The sequence below is a fragment of the Vipera ursinii genome, assembly GCF_947247035.1.
Source record: "Vipera ursinii genome assembly, chromosome: 1".
Taxonomy (NCBI): domain Eukaryota; kingdom Metazoa; phylum Chordata; class Lepidosauria; order Squamata; family Viperidae; genus Vipera; species Vipera ursinii.
This window is the reverse complement of record NC_139512.1, coordinates 9,349,970-9,367,221: the sequence shown is the minus strand read 5'-3', so window position 1 is coordinate 9,367,221 and position 17,252 is coordinate 9,349,970. Positions and strand designations below refer to the sequence as shown.

General features: G+C 48.1%; 1 protein-coding gene across 1 annotated transcript in view; it reads left to right on the top strand.

The window, feature by feature from the left end:
• Positions 1-17,252, top strand: part of STK11 (serine/threonine kinase 11) — a 94,884-nt gene that overhangs the window by 70,078 nt on the left and 7,554 nt on the right. The gene's annotated exons all lie outside the window — the stretch shown is intronic.

The following is a 17,252-nucleotide window of genomic DNA, read 5'->3' as shown; positions in this document are numbered from 1 at the left end:
TCCACACCCCCACCCTAGCTTGATTTTTAGGCGTGCACCTCGCCCCCAAACTAGGGCTTGCTTATTTTTGGGGCAGGATTTATATTAGCCCCCCCCCCCCCAAAATCAAGCTAGGGCTTATTTTCGGAGTAGGCCTTACTTTCAGAGAAACGAGGAATTTACAGCGGTGGCCCGTGACATCCTGGGTCGTGGGACGGACGGTCGTGGCCTTCCCTGCTGACTTCCAACAAGCAAAAGCCAGCGGGGGAAGCCGGATTCAGTTAACAACCGTCTGAGCCGCCTAAGAGCCAGAATGATTCGTTTGAGGACCATGCCAAAAAAAGCGGTTGCGAAATTGGGTGTGGCTCACTCAACCGCTTTGCTTAGCCACAGAAATTCTGACCTCCGTTGCGGTTGTAAGTCAAGGACCCCTTGTAGCTCTCCCTGAAATCAGCCAGCAGAGGCTGCGTACAGCTGCAGAGGTGGCCTTTTGTAGCGTTTGGGGAGGCCAGCCATCCGTTCAGGATCTGGGATGGCCAAAAGAGTTCAGGGGATCGGGCCTTTGCATTGTCCTTTCCCTCTTTCAACACGATGGCAGGGGGACAAAATCCTCCCCCCCCCCAAAAAAAAATTGCACAGGAATGAGAACGAATTCATTGATATCTCTGTCCCCTTGGCCATAGAGGCCGAGGGATGCGTGGCTTGGGAATTTTGAAAGAACCCAAAGTGATTCCGCATCAGTCTTTGAACCAGCTCCTTCATTGCTCAAGACCTTGGTGTTGTTTGAACGCTGGGCAATTCGGCGTGAATCGATGGTGCTTTTTTTTTTTTTGCCTTGAACTTGGGGTCTGTTTATGCAGGAGTGTTTCTCCGCAGAAGGAGGGACTGTCTGGCACCAGAGATAGATAGATTTGGTTGAAGATAGATTTGGTTGAGCGTTAGGAAAACCAGACTGGAAGCACAAAACGCAGGAGAAACCCACCCCCCACCCTCCTTGGCTGTAAGAATTTTAGCTTAGGCAGCCTTTGGGTGACAGAACCTCATTATTGCTGGATTCGGTCCCAGATGGTGAGGACTGGGGCAGGTTGGATTTGGACGAGGCTTCCACCTGGCACCACTCAGGTGTGTCCGATGGACGGCTCCAGGTTCTGCACGAGGCAGGGGAATTCTCCAATTTGCCACATCCACCCATTTGGTTGGAGGAGCTAACGTTAAGACAGGCTGCGAAAGGTCCCTGCAGTTGCTTTGCTGCTTGGTTATTTCCCCCCACGGATTTTGAAAGCTCCCTAAACTTTCCGAAGTTTGTTTCCTGAGGGCAGCTCTTAAAATAGCTGGGGTTCCCACTGCATTCGGAAGATTTTCGATTCTCCCGTTGAGGTTACGTTTCCGTCCCACTGAAAAGTGCTCCTGTTGTTGACCACAATTGCTAATGGCAGCCAAGCTCTTATTTTGGGGCAGGAGGGGAAGTGGGGGGGGGGCAGTTGGGAAGAAAACGCTTGCAAGGGAAGGGGGGGTGACCTCTACACATGAAATTGTCTGTTTACAAGTTTTAATCGTTTAGTTGTTTAAGGCAAGTGGCCGAGGAAGAGAAGATCTTACTTGACTTTTGACACCTGTGTTGTTGTGTGGTGGTTTAAATCAGGGGTCTCCAACCTAAGGGCCGTGGCCCACTACTGGGCCGTGGGACAAGCTGGCCAGTGCGCGCGCATGTGTACATGTACTCGCCCCTACTCGCGCTAGCGCTGGTGGACCTGTTTGCGCCTGCGCGTGGGGCTAGCAGCGGGCGGTTAGCGCCTGCGCAAATGGGGCCGCTAGCGTGCGTGCTGGTTTGCACAACCCATTTGCGCATGCATAAATGGAGGCCACCAGCGCCGTGTGGGTTTCATGGCCCGTTTGCACATGCACGTGGGGCTAGTGCCTGTGTGCATGCGCAAACGGGGCCACTAGCCCCATGCGGGTTGCACGGTGCATTTACGCATGTGCGCGGGGCTAGCGCCTGCACGTCTCCACAAACAGGGCCACTAGCCCCGTGTGGTTGTGTGTGGCCCTGTTTCTGCATGCACGCGGGCACAAATTTCCCAGCTCTCCCTTTCCCTCCAGGCCGCCAGCATGAAAAGGTTGGTGACCTCTGGTTTAAATGGTCTAATACACACCTTGTGTGTCTTCTGTAGCTTAATATAAAATACTCATGACAATCCAGGTCTTTGCTTAAAAAAAAACAAAAAACAACCAGTGGGCAGAATTATGCACTTAGCTTTTGGGTGACATGATACCAGATTGGATCTGGAAAAAAAGGCATCTGTTATATCAGGGTTTCCCAACCTTGGCAACTTTTTATGATGCATGAACTTCAACTCCCAGAATTCCCCAGCCAGCCATTGCCATTCATTGGCACAGGGGGTCTTCAAACCTGGCCCTTTCGTGACTTGTGGACTTCAACCCCCCAGAATTCCTCAGCCAGGCATGCAATTCTGGGAGTTGAAGTCTACAAGTCACGAAAGGGCCAAGTTTGAAGACCCCCTGCTTTGGCATAGCGCCCTTTTAACTCCTAAGCAGAACGTTGACTTGCAAGCAGACGCTTCACCTTTATCAGCTCCTGGCACATGGTTTGGCACTGCTCACAACAAGAGTGGGCACAACCTCTACAACAGCGGGCCCCAACCTTTTGGACACCAGGGGACGGTTCCATGGACAGAGGTTTCTCCACGGACCGGAGAGTACGTGGTTTTGTGTGCAGTCTGCCTTTTGCGGATGGGGCTTTGCTTGTTTGCGCATCCTGGTTTCCGGCATGCTGCGGCCCAGTGCCAGTCCATGGACCAGGGGCTGGGGACCCCCCGCTCTACATACCTGCTGCTTCTAAAAACAGCTGCCCCTCTACCAAACCAAAGCCCTGAGTACTACGTCCTTCCCTTGGGTTTCTATGCAGGGCCCTCCCTGTCTCTGATGACAGCCCCCCAGGTAAAAAATGATAATATATGAACACACCCACACCCAGAAAGGAGTGCCGTTTTTAGTCTAGTGGTTAAGGCACCAGGCTAGAAAGCGGGAGACGGTGAGTTCTAGTCCCGCCTTAAGCCGTGAAAGCCAGCTGGATGAATTTGGGCCAACCACCAGGAGACAGTGAGCTCTAGTCCCGCCTTAGAGATAAAAACCAGGTGGGTGACTTTGGGCCAATCACCAGGAGACTGGGAGCTTTTAGTTCCGCCGTAATCATGAAAGCCACTGGGTGACTTTGGGCCCATCACCGGGAGATGGTGAGCTCTAGTCTCACCCTATGTATGAAAGCTGGCTAGGTGACTTTGGGCCCATCACCGGGAGATGGTGAGTTCTAGTTTTGCCTCAGGCATGAAAGCCTGCTGGGTGATTTGGACCAATCACTAGGAGACAGTGAGTTCTAGTCCTGTCTTAGGCATGAAAGCCTGCTGGGTGACTTTGGGCCAGTCTCCAGAAGGCGGTGAGTTCTAGTCCTGCCTCAGGCATGAAAGCCTGCTGGGTGACTTTGGGCCAATCACCAGGAGACGGTGAGTTCTAGTCCCTCCTTAGGTATGAAAGCCAGCCGGGTGACTTTGGGCCAATCAGCCGAAATCCCCTCACAGGGTTGTTGTGGGGAAAATAAGAGGAAAGTGTGGCGGGACATGTCCGTGGCCTTCGGTTACTTGTGAGAAATAAAAGTGGGATCCAAACAAACGTGGTATGTCTCAGGGGGGGTCCCCAGCGAGCCCCGTCTTGCGCGGGAGCGTTGCGTCTGCTCTGCCTCTTGTCTCCTTTCTCCTCCCCCCCTCCCCGGCTGATGGCTGCCCTGTTGCCTTTTCCCAGGTGAAAGCGAGGCAGGGCTTAGAGAGAAGGAGGAGGAGGAGGACAGCACAGAGCAGGAGGGATTGCTTGCATTCCTGTTCGGAGACTGCGACCTGCTGCCCGGCGCGGAGGAAGGAAGGCGTGAGAAGCTTAGCTTAGATGGCCAGAGAGAGCAGAAAGAGCAGGACGAATCCAGGACGGCTTGTTGCTCTTCTAACTAGAACCGTTGTGGGGGGGGGAGGGAGGGGGACACAGCCAAACCTACCCTGGGCAGTTTTTTTTGTGATGGGGTATCCCTACCACGGCCTCAGGTTCTTCGTGGCCCAGTTGCAGGGAGGGATCCACCCCCGCTTAATAGGGACGCTTTTGGCACTGGGAGTTTACCCCCTTCCAAAGAAGCGGTCTTCACCTGTCGGGGACCTGCCAGGCCTCCCGAGCCTTCCCGAACCCCAGTTACGCAACACTGTCCCCTTGCATCTGCCCGGCCATCTTTGATTCCCCATCTCCATCTTACCAGTTGCACTTTCTCAGGCCCAGCGACTCATTCCAGGAAACGCAAGGGCACGAAGGCCTCCTTTGCTTGGTGGGCAAAAGGAGAAGACAAGTGTGTTGGTACGTGTTCCCGTATCAACACGACACTGGGAACACGGGAGGGCTGTAAAGCAACCCTGCCACTCAGAAGCGCTCCCCTTGCGTGGCCGGTGAGGAGAAAATGCAGAATGTACACGGGTGGTGGTGGTGGTTGTTGTTTTTCTTTTCTCTGTTTTGTTGTTCAGTTTGCTTAGGGCAGGGGTAGGCAACCCTGGCTCTTTTATGACTCGTGGACTTCAACTCCCAGAATTCCTGAGGCAGCATGGCTCAGCTTGGAAACCTCTCCCTTTCCCCTCAGCATGGCTGGCTCAGGAATTCTGGGAGTTGAAGTCCACGAGTCATAAAGCGGCCTAGGCCTAGGCCAGGGGTAGGCAACCTTCACTCTTTTATGACTCGTGGACTTCAACTCCCAGAATTCCTGAGCCAGCCTGGCTCAGCTTGGAAACCTCTCCCTTTCCCCTCAGCATGGCTGGCTGAGGAATTCTGGGAGTTGAAGTCCACGGGTCCTAAAAGAGCCACGGTTGCCTACCCCTGGCTTAGGGGGTCCGTAAACCCTCCCGTTTGCAAGGGCTGCCAAGCGGCTCCCTTAGTTGAGTAGTCTTTCCTTAGCGTGGGAATGAGGTGCCCCAGGAGAGCAACGGCTGTCTCTCCTCTTTCTACCCCTCCTACACCACCTCTTTTACTCTAGGTTGTAGCCTTCCCGGCCGGTGGCCACCAAACCAAACAGCATCCGTTTGGCTGTCTTGGTTAGGAGAAGCTGAGGGTGGGGCAGGTGCCTTCTTGGGTTGCTATAGCTGGCCAGGTTTCACCAGGTCCCCCGTCGCTTCTTCAGCGGGCATCGGAAAACGTCAGGAGTTAAGCGAGGAAGAGAGAGGGACGACAGTTCGATTCCCTTATCTGCATCACAGCCCCCCTTTCCCGCCCCCCCCCAACCTGGTGCCCTCTGGACCTCTCAAGAATTGAGAGGTGGTTACACTCTTTAACTTCGTATTTCTCAACTTTGGCGACTTTAGGATGGGTGGATTTCAACTCCCACAATCCCCCAGCCAGCTCTGCTGGGAGTTGAAGTTCGCCCATCCTAAGGTTGCCAAGGTTAAGCCCAGCTTCTGCCTCACTCGGCCTGCCTGTTACAGGAAGGCGAGCGCGGTGGTGGACTGTCGTTCCCTTTGTGGGCCCAACAAATGGTTGCGGCAGCTGCTATTATCTGCTGCTGCTTATGCAGACGAGCCTCTGCTCAAAGCCGATTGGGAGCTGTCAGTCAGTGGGCTTGATGTGCAATTACGGGAAGATGGGGGGGTTTTTTCGTGTTTTTTTTTTTTTGCAAACCTCTCGTTGCTGCTTGAATGCCTCTTCCACCATCTCTCCTGGGTAACGCAAGCTCTTAAAAGTTCTCCCATCCCACCTACACAAGCACACATTTCCATCTCTCGTGTCCCTGTTTTGTGAAGGATTTTTTTGAGGAAAGCTGTTCTTTTGCAACCTTTCCTGACCCCGGTAAAGTCAGCTTTGTTTTTGAAGAACAAAATAAAGTCTTTTCTCTTTTTCTTTCTTTCTTTCTTTTTTTTTTAAACCTGCCTTTTCGTTTTATAAGCTTTTACAGTTGAGTACAGATCAATTATCTTGCAAACTCTTCCCAGAGATAGCAGGGGTGGGATTTTGTATTAGATGAGAGTACCTCCGGAAGCTTAGTTTGAGTAACAAAGGATTTAAAAAAACTCTTTTTTATTTTTTATTGTTTTATTTTTTGGAGCCTAATGGAGGCCACAAAAAACGGATGGCGAAGCCCCAAAACATTTTGTTCTCCATTTAAAAAAGAAACTTCAATAACAGGAAGGGAAAATATTTCTATCCTGAACTGTAGAAAGATGCTGATAGATCATTCTAAACTCGGTACCTAAAGTAGCTTCATATAGTTATCAGGATATCTATGGAGATTCTCAGTCATCCAGGTGCTTTTTCAAAAGGCAACTGGTTTTTCCTTGAGGACATTTCGCTTCTCTTCCTAGAAGCTTGTTCAGTTCTGACTTCGGTCTTTCAGAACTAAAGAAGCTTCTTGGGTGAGAAGCGAAACGTCTTCAAGGAAAAACAAAAGTCCAGTTGCCTTTTGAAACGGGACCCTTTGGGATAATTATCTGGAGCATTTCTGAACTGTACCAATCCAGAGAGTACCTAAGATCCCATTTTCAGAAGAGCCAAGTGGGACAGGTTTAAAGGAAAGCGACGAAAGTGATCCAACTCTGGAAAATATGAAGGGAAACCAAAGGAATGAGGTATATTTCCCTGGAAGTCAAGTGGAGATTACATCTTTACCAGATCCTCGACGGGGAGGATCAAGGAAAGGCAGGGCTAGATCTGAGGAGTATAAGGAAACCCCAATTTCATTCATCTGTGCAGCTAATTGGTATCCAAGGGGTGATGAGCTCTTAACCTTCCAGAAAGAAAGTATTAGTACCGCTTTATAAAGCCCTAGTAAGACCACACCTCGAATACTGCAGCCAATTTTGGTCACCGTATCACAAAAAAGAGGTTGAGAGTCTGGAAAAAAAATCAGAGAAGAGCAACTAAGATGATCCAAGGCCTGGAGACCAAAACGTACGAGGAACGGTTGCGGGACTTGGGTTTGGCTAGTCTAAATAAAAAGAAGAGACAGGGGAGACATGATAGCAGTATTCAAGTATCTGAGGGGCTTCCACAAGGCAGAGGGGGGCAGGTTGTTCACCCGAGCACCAGAGGGCAGGACGAGAAACCATGGTTGGAAACTGATCAAAGAGAGAAGCAACCTGGATCTAAGGAGAAACTTCCTGAAAGTGAGGACAATCAACCAGTGGAACAGCTTTGGCTCCAGAAATTGTGGGCACTCCATCACTGGAAATTTTCAAGAAGAGATTGGATAGTCACCTGTGTTGAGATGGTATAGGTTCTCCTGCTTAAGTGGGGGGCTGGACTAGAAGACCTCCAAGGTCCCTTCCAGCTCTATTCTATTCTATTCTAAAGACTGGATTAGAACAACTGAAATGCTTTGGTCCATCAAATGAGCTGGTGCATGTTCTTAGGCCATGGTGTCTGTCTTTAAAGACAAAGAATCAGGACCACACATTAGGTTCCAGTTAAGGTAATTTATTGCTCATACCTATACACAAAGAGTTTAGTCAACTAGCAACATAAAAATGGTGCTAGATAAGAGTTAACGGAATTCAAGAGGGGTTGGACCTAGACCAGGGGTAGGCAACTTCGACTCTTTTATGACTCATGGACTTCAACTCCCAGAATTCCTGAGCCAGCTTGGCTGGCTCAGGAATTCTGGGAGTTGAAGTCCATGAGTCATAAAAGAGCCGAGGTTGCCTACCCCTGACCTAGACCCTATATGAGTACATATGGATTCCAGGCTGATTCCTCTCTTGACTCCACCCCGGGTTGTCTGTCATTCTCCTACCTACACACTCTTGAGTTATGATAGTGCTTTCAAACAGGGTCTGTTTTGTGGGAAGTGGGCAGGGGTTGTGCTTGGGCAGGGTTGTACTAGAAGACCGCCAAGGTCCCTTATAAAAAAAGCAGTAGGAAGCATCTTTCTACTTGGACAATGCATTCTCTTTCCAACTGAGCCCTCGTGGTGTGTGTTTTTTTTATAGGAAAGTTTGAACAAAGGACTCCATTTTCACCTGTTAGATTTTCAGCCTCCCCATTTTTTTTGTTGGGGAGGGCATCTCCCAGCCCACACAGCCTTAAAAAGAGATTTAGAAAGAAAAATTAAGTGGTGAAGGTCAGTGGACCACAAAAGACAATAGGAGTCTCTCCACTCTTCCTCCCTCCTTAACTGGGGCAAAGTTTCATCAAATAAACAACAATTCCAAAACTTTGCCAGTGCAAAATAGGGTTGCTGTCTCCTAGAACAATACAGAATCTGCCAGTGTCTCTCCATTTATGTTTCGTTTTTGTTTTTTTAAGTAGCTTAGCTGTGATCTGGTCACCTAGCCCAGGGGTAGGCAACCTTGGCTCTTTGATGACTCGTGGACTTCAACTCCCAGAATTCCCGAGCCGGCATGGCTCAGCTTGGAAACCTCTCCCTTTTCCCTCAGCGTGGCTGGCTCAGGAATTCTGGGAAATGAAGTCCACGAGTCATAAAAGAACCCAGGTTCCCTACCCCTGACCTAGGTAATCTTTTTTTTTTTGCTCAAGGAGCACAGTGGCTCTCATCCTGCCAAGATCCTTAACAACAATGGAGGTGTTTGATGGATAAATCTTGCTAAAAGGAAATAGGTGGTGTGATTGGTTGCCTCTTGCACTGCAAGAGAGATCTAGGAGTCTAGTTGGAGAGAAGTTGCAAAGAATGGGGGGGAAAGTTAACCCAGTGAACGTCAGACTAAAAAGGTAAAGGTAAAGGTTCCCCCGCACATGTGTGCTAGTCGTTTCTGACTCTAGGGGCCGGTGCTCATCTCCGTTTCAAAGCCGAAGAGCCAGCGCTTGTCCGAGGACGTCTCCGTGGTCATGTCGCCAGCATGACTAGACGCCAAAGGCGCACGGAACGCTGTTACCTTCCCACCGTAGTGGTCCCTATTTTTCTACTTGCATTTTTACGTGCTTTCGAACTGCTAGGTTGGCAGAAGCTGGGACGAGTAACAGGCGCTCACTCTGTTACGCGGCACTCGGGATTCGACCCGCCAAACTGCCGACCTTCTGATCGACAAGCTCAGCGTCCTAACCCACTGAGATCTCAAAAAGGCCATCTCATGACAGAGTTAACACCTCCTACTAGAATATCGGTTGAATTAACCACATGGTTGACTGAGTTCTCACAGCATCAAACTATAAAGGATCTCTTCCTATTTCAGCTTCGTAAACGTTTAATAAGTCGCTTTCAATAAAAAGTAAAAAGGTAACTGGCATGACTTTGAAGCACCAGCCCTTAGAACACCACTCTATTTCACAAAACCTTGGAAGAGTTTTAGGAAATTAAAAAAAAAATAGTGTCTTATTTGAAAATGTGTGCCCATCTACTCAGAAATATATATATAGTGCATTCAAAAAGGATTCAGACACCACCCCTCTTCACTTTTGTCAGTTTTGTTATGCTGCAGGCTGATTCTACACTTGTTAAAATTCATTTTTTTCTCAATCTACACCAGGGGTCTTCAAACGTGGCCCTTTTAGGACTTGTGGATTTCAACCCCCAGAATTCCTCAGCCAGACACCGCTGGCTGAGGAATTCTGGGAGTTGACGTCCACAAGGCATAAAAGGGCCACGTTTGAAGACCCCTGATCTACACTCAGTACCCCATAATGACAAAGTGAATACAGCATTTTAGAAATGTCTGCAAATTTTATTAAAAAGAAAAAACTGAAATATCCCATTGGCATAAATATTCAGCCCTTCACTCAGTAATTTGTTGAGGCACCTTTGGCAGCAATTACAGCCTCCAGTCTTCTTGGGTATGACGTGACAAACTTTGGACACCTGGATTGAGGGATTTTTCCGCCATTCTTCCTTGCAAATCCTCTCAAGATCAGTCAGGTTGGATGGCAACCGTCAGTGGACAGCAGTCAGGTTTTAAGACCCTTCATTCTGCCTTAATTCAAAGACAAACTACATACACTTGTGTGTTTATGGGTACAGTCTGAATAAACCTGGATGCGCCAGTTCAGTAATTTTATGAAGTTGCACTTTACAACTTTTTAAGATATGTGGTGTTCAGCTCATGCTGGCTGGGGAATTCTGGGAGTTGAAGTCCACACATCTTAACATTACCAACTTTGAGCAACACTTTGATCAAGTGAAGTACTAATACCACTTTACAATGCTTTGGTAAGGCCACACCTCGAATACTGCATCCAGTTTTGGTCACCACGATGTAAAAAAGATGTCGCGACTCTAGAAAGGGTACAGAGAAGAGCAACAAAGATGATTAGGGGGCTGGAGGCTAAAACATACAGGGAACGGTTGCTGGAATTGGGTATGTGTAGTAGTTTAATGAAGAGAAGGGTGAGGGGTGACATGATAGCAGTGTTCCAATATCTCGGGAGCTGCCCCAAAGAAGAGGGAGTCGAGCTATTCTCCAAAGCACCTGAAGGCAGGAGAAGAAGCAACGGATGGAAACTAATCAAGGAGAGAAGCAACCTAGAACTAAAGAGAAACTTCCTGACAGATGCTGCAAGGTTCAAGGGATCTCTCTGCTGATCCTGTCTATAAAGGCGGCCATTTTAACTCAAGGAATGGTGCCAGGCGCATCTGCCAGTTCACCCGCTTGGCTGTCCATTACCCCATTGCAGATGATTCAAAGAGCTGCATTCTGCCTACAGCCAGGAGTTCGATCCTGACCAGCTCAAGGGGTTGACTCAGCCTTCCCTGTTTGCGAGGTCGGTAAAATGAGGACCCAGTTTGTTGGGGGGGGGGGCGGCATATGCTGACTCTAAACCGGTTAGAGAGTGCCGTAAAACATTTTGAAGCGGTATATAAGTCTTAAGTGCTGTTGTTATTGCTGGTTCTATTCAGTTTGCAGAATCTCCCCTAAGAAAAAAAGACCCAGCTGGAGTAAACAGTGGGCAGGTTTATACTGAGTTCTTAATCTGTGAGAGAAATTGAATGAACCTGCATAATGCTGGCACCTGTCGGGGCACTCCCCCCCCCAAAAAAGACTGGGGCACTCACATTGTTCTATAACGGGTCTTCCAACTTGGCCCTTTTATGACTTGTGGACTTCAACTCCCAGAATTCCTCAGCCAGACATGCTGGCTAAGGAATTCTGGGAGTTGAAGTCCAAAATTCATAAGAGGGCCAAGTCTGAAGACCCCTGATCTAGCCTACTGTTCCCCAATCTTGGCAATCCTGAGTTGTGTAGACTTCAACTCCCAGAATTGAGAAGGCTAGGAGTTCTAGGAGTTGCAAGTCCACCCATTTCAAAGTTGCCAACATTAGGAAATGTGGAGGTAGCTGAATAGTACTCTCTGTGGCAGGGGTCTTCCAACTTGGCCTTTTAGTGACGGGTGGACTTCAACTCCCAGAATTCCTCAGCCAGGCACGCTAGCTGAGGAATTCTGGGAGTTGAAGTCCACCCGTCACAAAAGGGCCAAGTTGGAAGACCCCTGTTCTATAATCACGAAAGCTGAGCACGGCAACATGTTTTAAGCAAAAGTGGAGCACATTGAAGCAGGAAATGGAAGAGCTGGCTAGCTGCGGCACGACTCCAATGCTGTGGGTGGGCTTTACGAAGCAAAGGGGAGCAGCGCTTTCTCCCCCCCTTCCCCAAATCTCCCCGTAGAAAGGCATCATGGACTTCATAAGAGATTTTCCCTTCACCCACCTATCTACCCATCCACCCACCCCCCTACCCCAGCACACAATCGTTTTCCGTGCCAGAGTGCGCATACAGCAGGCAAGCCACTGCTGCGTAAGGAGGCGAAGGAGGAGAACAAGGGGAAGAAGGAGCGTTGAGTCACTAGCGGAGGTGGACCCTGGATGCTGTGGGGGAGGCATTTTTAAGCCTCCCGTTGATGAAAGGAAAAAGCCGCCTCTCTTTCATCTCGTCTCTTCGGCCTTGAAACGGTTATTTAAAAATTAGGTTGCTTGACTGGATGCTGCCGACAGATGACGGACGCTGCCTTGATGCCTTTTGAATGGGCGTTAAACCTCTGGCCCCCACCATCCTGGATGGGAAGGGTTGAATCGGTCTGGGATGGTCTTCCTCCAGGACCTCTCCCTCGGGGGTGCGTCGCAGAGCCTGCACCCCCTCAAAGCTTTGGGTAGAAACCCCCCTCCCCTCACCCTTCTCCAAAATGTGATTGTGCTGAAAAATTGAACGTAGCAGGAAGGGAAGATCGTTGAACGCACGACTGACAGCAAGGAAAATAATCAGAGCCAATTTAGATTTTATCTTTGCCCAATCTGCCCTCCTCTTCCTCACCTCACACAATTTTTGTTGCAGGGGGAAAATAGGAGACATTAGGTGTGTTGGATATGTCTTCCACCTGCGTTATTTGTAACAACCGTAAAGGCAGGATATGAATAAATAAAGTATAGTCACGTATGTATGTATGCACGTATGTAATCAGATCAGCAGCCCATCCACAGCCTTCAAAAACCTTTGGACCTGATCTGCAGGCATTTGGGAATCTCCCTTTTTAAGTGTCCAGCAGCGTCCTTCAAATGACCTTGGACAGTGGACACTGCCGGACAGTAGGAGAATCCCTCCGGATCTTGCCCAACTGCCTGCAGTGCTCCTGGGGTTAAAAAGCACGTAGTTCTGGTGTGTGTGTGTGTGTGTGTGTGTGTGTGTGTGTGTGTGTGTGTGTGTGACAAAAAAAGCTGAGATTTATTTTCCACCGTGATTAGCCCTGAGCCATCAAAAAGAACCAGCTTTTTTTGATGTCCTGAAAAAGGGTTTCGCAAGTGAGCGCCTTGGAAGACAGTTGCTTAGGTCAGCAGCCCCGAAGAGATCCTGCACGCCCCAGAACGATGCAGAAATCCTATTTGGTCCCCCCCTCTCTCTCTCACACACACACACACCAAACCCTCAGCACTTTTCTCCCCCCTTCTGAGCAGATCCTGCCAAGGTAATTTTCACCAGGGGAGGGGGGGAGAGAAAATATACCAGGACGTGCGCTGGGTCTTTTCAAGTCCAGTGACTCAGCACCAGCAGCCAAAAGGGAAGGACATGATGTGATTAGGTCTAATTTTGCTGGAGGACGCAAATGCCTCCCACCAGCCACCTCTTAGGCTGTGAGCTGAAACATCATCGTCATGCCCAGCTCACAGCCGCTGTCACAAGTCCTGGGTGAATCAGATTTTTTTAAAAAAAGAAAAAAAAGAATGGAAAGCCAAACAAAAAAAAAGTAGGAGAAGCTTTTATAGAAGAGCTGACAAGGCTACAGAAATTTCTAATTGCCTGCCGGCTGAGAAAAAGACAAAAGGAAACCTAGGCAGGAGGGTAACCTATAACGTCAGTCTGCAATCCCAAAACCTGTCTGTTGGAAGTTGCCTCTTGGGTTTTCAACAGTTTTTTAAGAACGGTGGGGTCCCTTGGTGCTCTCTGAGCTTGGGTTGTTTTCTTGCAGACGTTTCTTTACCAAACTGGGTAACGCCATCAGTGCTACTAACAGCACCAGCAGTGATGATGCTATCTAGTTGGGTAATGAAACGTCTGCAAGACAGCAGCCAAGTACAGAGAGCAACAAGGATCCCACAGTTCAACCCTGAACTACAAATACTCTCTATCTAGGTTCTCCTGCTTGAGGACTAGAAGGCCGCCAAGGTCCCTTCCAAATTCCTATTCTATTCTATTTCTATTCTATTCCATTCCATTCCATCCTTCATATTCTATTCTGTTCTGTTCCGTTCTGTTCCATTCCATTCCATTCTTCTATTCTATTCTATTTCTATTAATTTGTATTCTATTCCATTCCATTCTTTCTATTCTATTCCATTCCATTCTTCTATCCAGGGGTGTCAAACTCAATTTCATTGAGGGCCGCATCAGCATTGCGGTTGCCCTCAGGGGGCCGGGTGGGTATGGCCAGGGTGGGTGTGGCCTACTGGGTGGGCGTGGCTAAAGTGCGTATGGCCTACTGGGTGGGCGTGGCCAGCTCTACATCGTTCGCATCCAGGGTGCCTATGGGGGCCTGGGCAGTAGTGGGGCAGAACTGAGGGTCTCTGGCAGAAGGAGGGTCTCTGGGCCAGGGCCAAGGCAATGGGGGCCGTTCCCTCACTGTTTCCAGGATGGCTTCGCGGGCCGCATGAAACCACTTCGTGGGCCAGATCCGGCCCCCGGGCCTTGTGTTTGACATGTCTGATTCCATTCTATTTCTATTCTTTTCTAATTCTATTTCTATTCTATTTCTATTCATTTGTATTCTATTCCATTCCATTCCATTCTTTCTATTCTATTCTATTCCATTCCATTCTTCTATTGCATTCTATTTCTATTCCATTCCATTCAAAATGGTTTAATCAAAAGCCCATTTTCTCAGTTTTTCTCCCAAACCCTAGTAAAGAAGGTGCTGAAAACCAACAGCCAGATCTCAGTTAGGTAATAACACGCCCCAATTTTTCTTCTGAAAATTTGAATTCTTTGGGTTTTTTTTTCCTAATTCACGATCAAGACCTTTTGGGATTGATTCTGGTGAAGGTTTTCAGCTTACATTAGTTGTTGGAGGAGGTGGAGGGTGCGGCCGCATTTAATGGTTTTTTGCACATCTTTCCATCACAATCACCGGCCTGGTTCTCCATGGTCCTCCTTTGTAAGAGTTCCTTATTATTTATTTCAACTGTTTAGTCACCCAACTAAACTCCTTAAACCCTACATTCTTGAACTCTTCTTCATACCTACAGACTCCTAGAGATATTAATGTTGGGGTATCCAGCCTTGGCAATTTTAAGACCTGGGGAATTCTGGGAGTTGAAGTCCACAACGGGACTTACAAGTTGCCAAGGTTGGACACCTCTGCATTAATGTATCCAAAGAGCATCTTATAACAAAGGTAAAAGGGGTTTCAGCGGCCATCTTCCATCAAGCAAAGGGTTAAACTCCTTGGAAGAAACCCCTCCAATTTTAGGGTTGCTTCTTTGCAACTTTTCTCCTTGAAGCCATCCCCTGTTGTTCATTTTCTCCGCTGCTTATTCTCCTCAACTTTTTTTCGTGCCCACGTAGCTGAGATCTTCTTTGGTCTAGTTTCTCTCGCTGCTTCTCTCATATTTTTCCCTACAAGAGTGTGGAATTTGGGGCTGGATGCAGATTTTAAAGCCAGCCAGTCAAATGAGCATCACCAAGTTTCCAGTGCAAACATATGTTTCAGACGGGGAGATTCTTCTTTTGCTTTTACTGGCACAGTTAATCTCTTAGCAGAAGCCCACAGTATTAAGGCAAGCGAGATTTGTACGAGTAGCAGCACAGGGTTGCTTACAAAGAGTAGGTCATACTAAGCAGGGCACAGTGGTGAAGACGCTGGGCTTGTCAATCCAAAGGTTGGCAGTTCGAGACCTCGAATACTACGTCCAATTTTGGTCACCTTATCACAAAAAAGAGGTTGAGAGTTTGGAAAAAAATCAGAGAAGAGCAACTAAGATGATCAAAGGCCTGGAGACCAAAACGTACGAGGAACGGTTGCGGAACTTGGGTTTGGCCAGTCTAAAGAAAAGAAGAAATAGTGGAGACATGATAGCAGTATTCCAGTATCTGAGGGGCTGCCACAAAGAAGAGGGTGTCACGTTATTCTCCTGAGCACCAGAGGGAAGGACGAGAAACAATGGTTGGAAGCTGATCAAAGAGAGAAGCAACCTGGAATTAAGGAGAAACTTCCTGACAGTGAGGACAATCAACCAGTGGAACAGTTTGCCACCAGAAATCATGGGAACTCCATCACTGGAGACTTTTAAGAAGAGACTAGACATTCACCTGTCTGAGATGGTATAGGTTCTTCCGCTTGAGCAGGGGGCTGGACTAGAAGACCTCCAAAGTCCCTTCCACTTCTATTCTATTCTATTCTATTCTATTCTATTCTATTCTATTCTATTCTATTCTATTCTATTCTATTCTATTCTATTCCATTCTTCCTATCCTATCCTATCCTATCCTATCCTATTATTCTATTCTATTCTATTCTTTTCTATTCTATTCTATTCTATTCTATTCTATTCTATTCTATTCTATTCTATTCTATTCTATTCTATTCTATTCTATTCTATTCTATTCTATTCTACCGTGGGATGGGGTGAGCTCCTGTTCTTGCCCCAGCTACTGCCCACCTAAGCAGTTAGAAAGCATGCAAATGCATGTAGATAAATAGGTACCACTTGGTGGGAAGATAACAGCATTCCATGAGCCTCAGCATTTAGTTGTGCCGGCCACCGAACCGTCTTTGAACAATTTTTTTAAAAAAATTCCATTTATATCCCGCCCTTCTCCGAAGACTCAGGGCGGCTTACAAGCTTAGCAGTAGCCTTCATTCTATGTATATGCCTGCTTATTAGGGCTTTCACACACACACCCCAAGCGGCATTATTACAAAGTCAGCTTTATTGCCCCCAGCAATCGGGGTCCTTTGGCTAAACTAAGAAACGGAGATGAGCGCCATCCCAGAGTCGGACACAAATGGGACAGAGGAAAGTTTTTTTTATCAGCAACTGCTTTATTTTTTTTTTCATAGACTCAGAGAACTGGAAGAGGCCTCCAAATCCAGTACATTCTTGGTGCATCCCAGAGAGATGCCTGTCCGGCCTGTTTCAATCCATTGAGTGGAAGAGCATCCATCTTTTCTCCAGATAGTTGCTTTCACTTTCAAACTCTTGTTGCCATTAGGAAGTTTTTTCCCCACTGTTGGATTAGAGTGAGGCTTCCCATAAGGTGAATCCATGCTCTTTGGAATGATGGAGAAGACCTCTTAATCTTCTCCCAGGGGGACAAGTTTTAACATAATAACAGAGTGGGAAGGGACCTTGGAGGTCTTCTAGTCCAGCCCCCTGCTCAAGCAGGAGACGCTATACCCGTGGTGGCGAACCCACAGCACACATGCCACAGGTGGCACGCAGAGTGGGCACACGCACCGTCGCCCCTGTCCTAGGCCTTCGGCTGGATTTTATAAAACCTTTTCACTTTAGGCCTCTGCCACCGTGGGCAAAAAAAAAAAAGTTTCAATCAATCAAGCAATTTCAACTTCTCGTGGGGGGAAAAAAGATCTCGCAAAGTTGGAATTGATGGATTGAACTTTTTAGTCCCACCCAGTCTGCCGTTACCATTGGGGCCACGCCCACCCAATGGGCCACACCCACCTGGCACCCAATGATACATAAGTGGGTTTTGGGTTGCAATTTGAGCATTCGGTCTCTAAAAGGTTCGCCATCGCTGCCCTATGCCGTTCCAGACAAGTGGCCGTCCAGTCTCTTCTTGAAAATCTACAGCAGA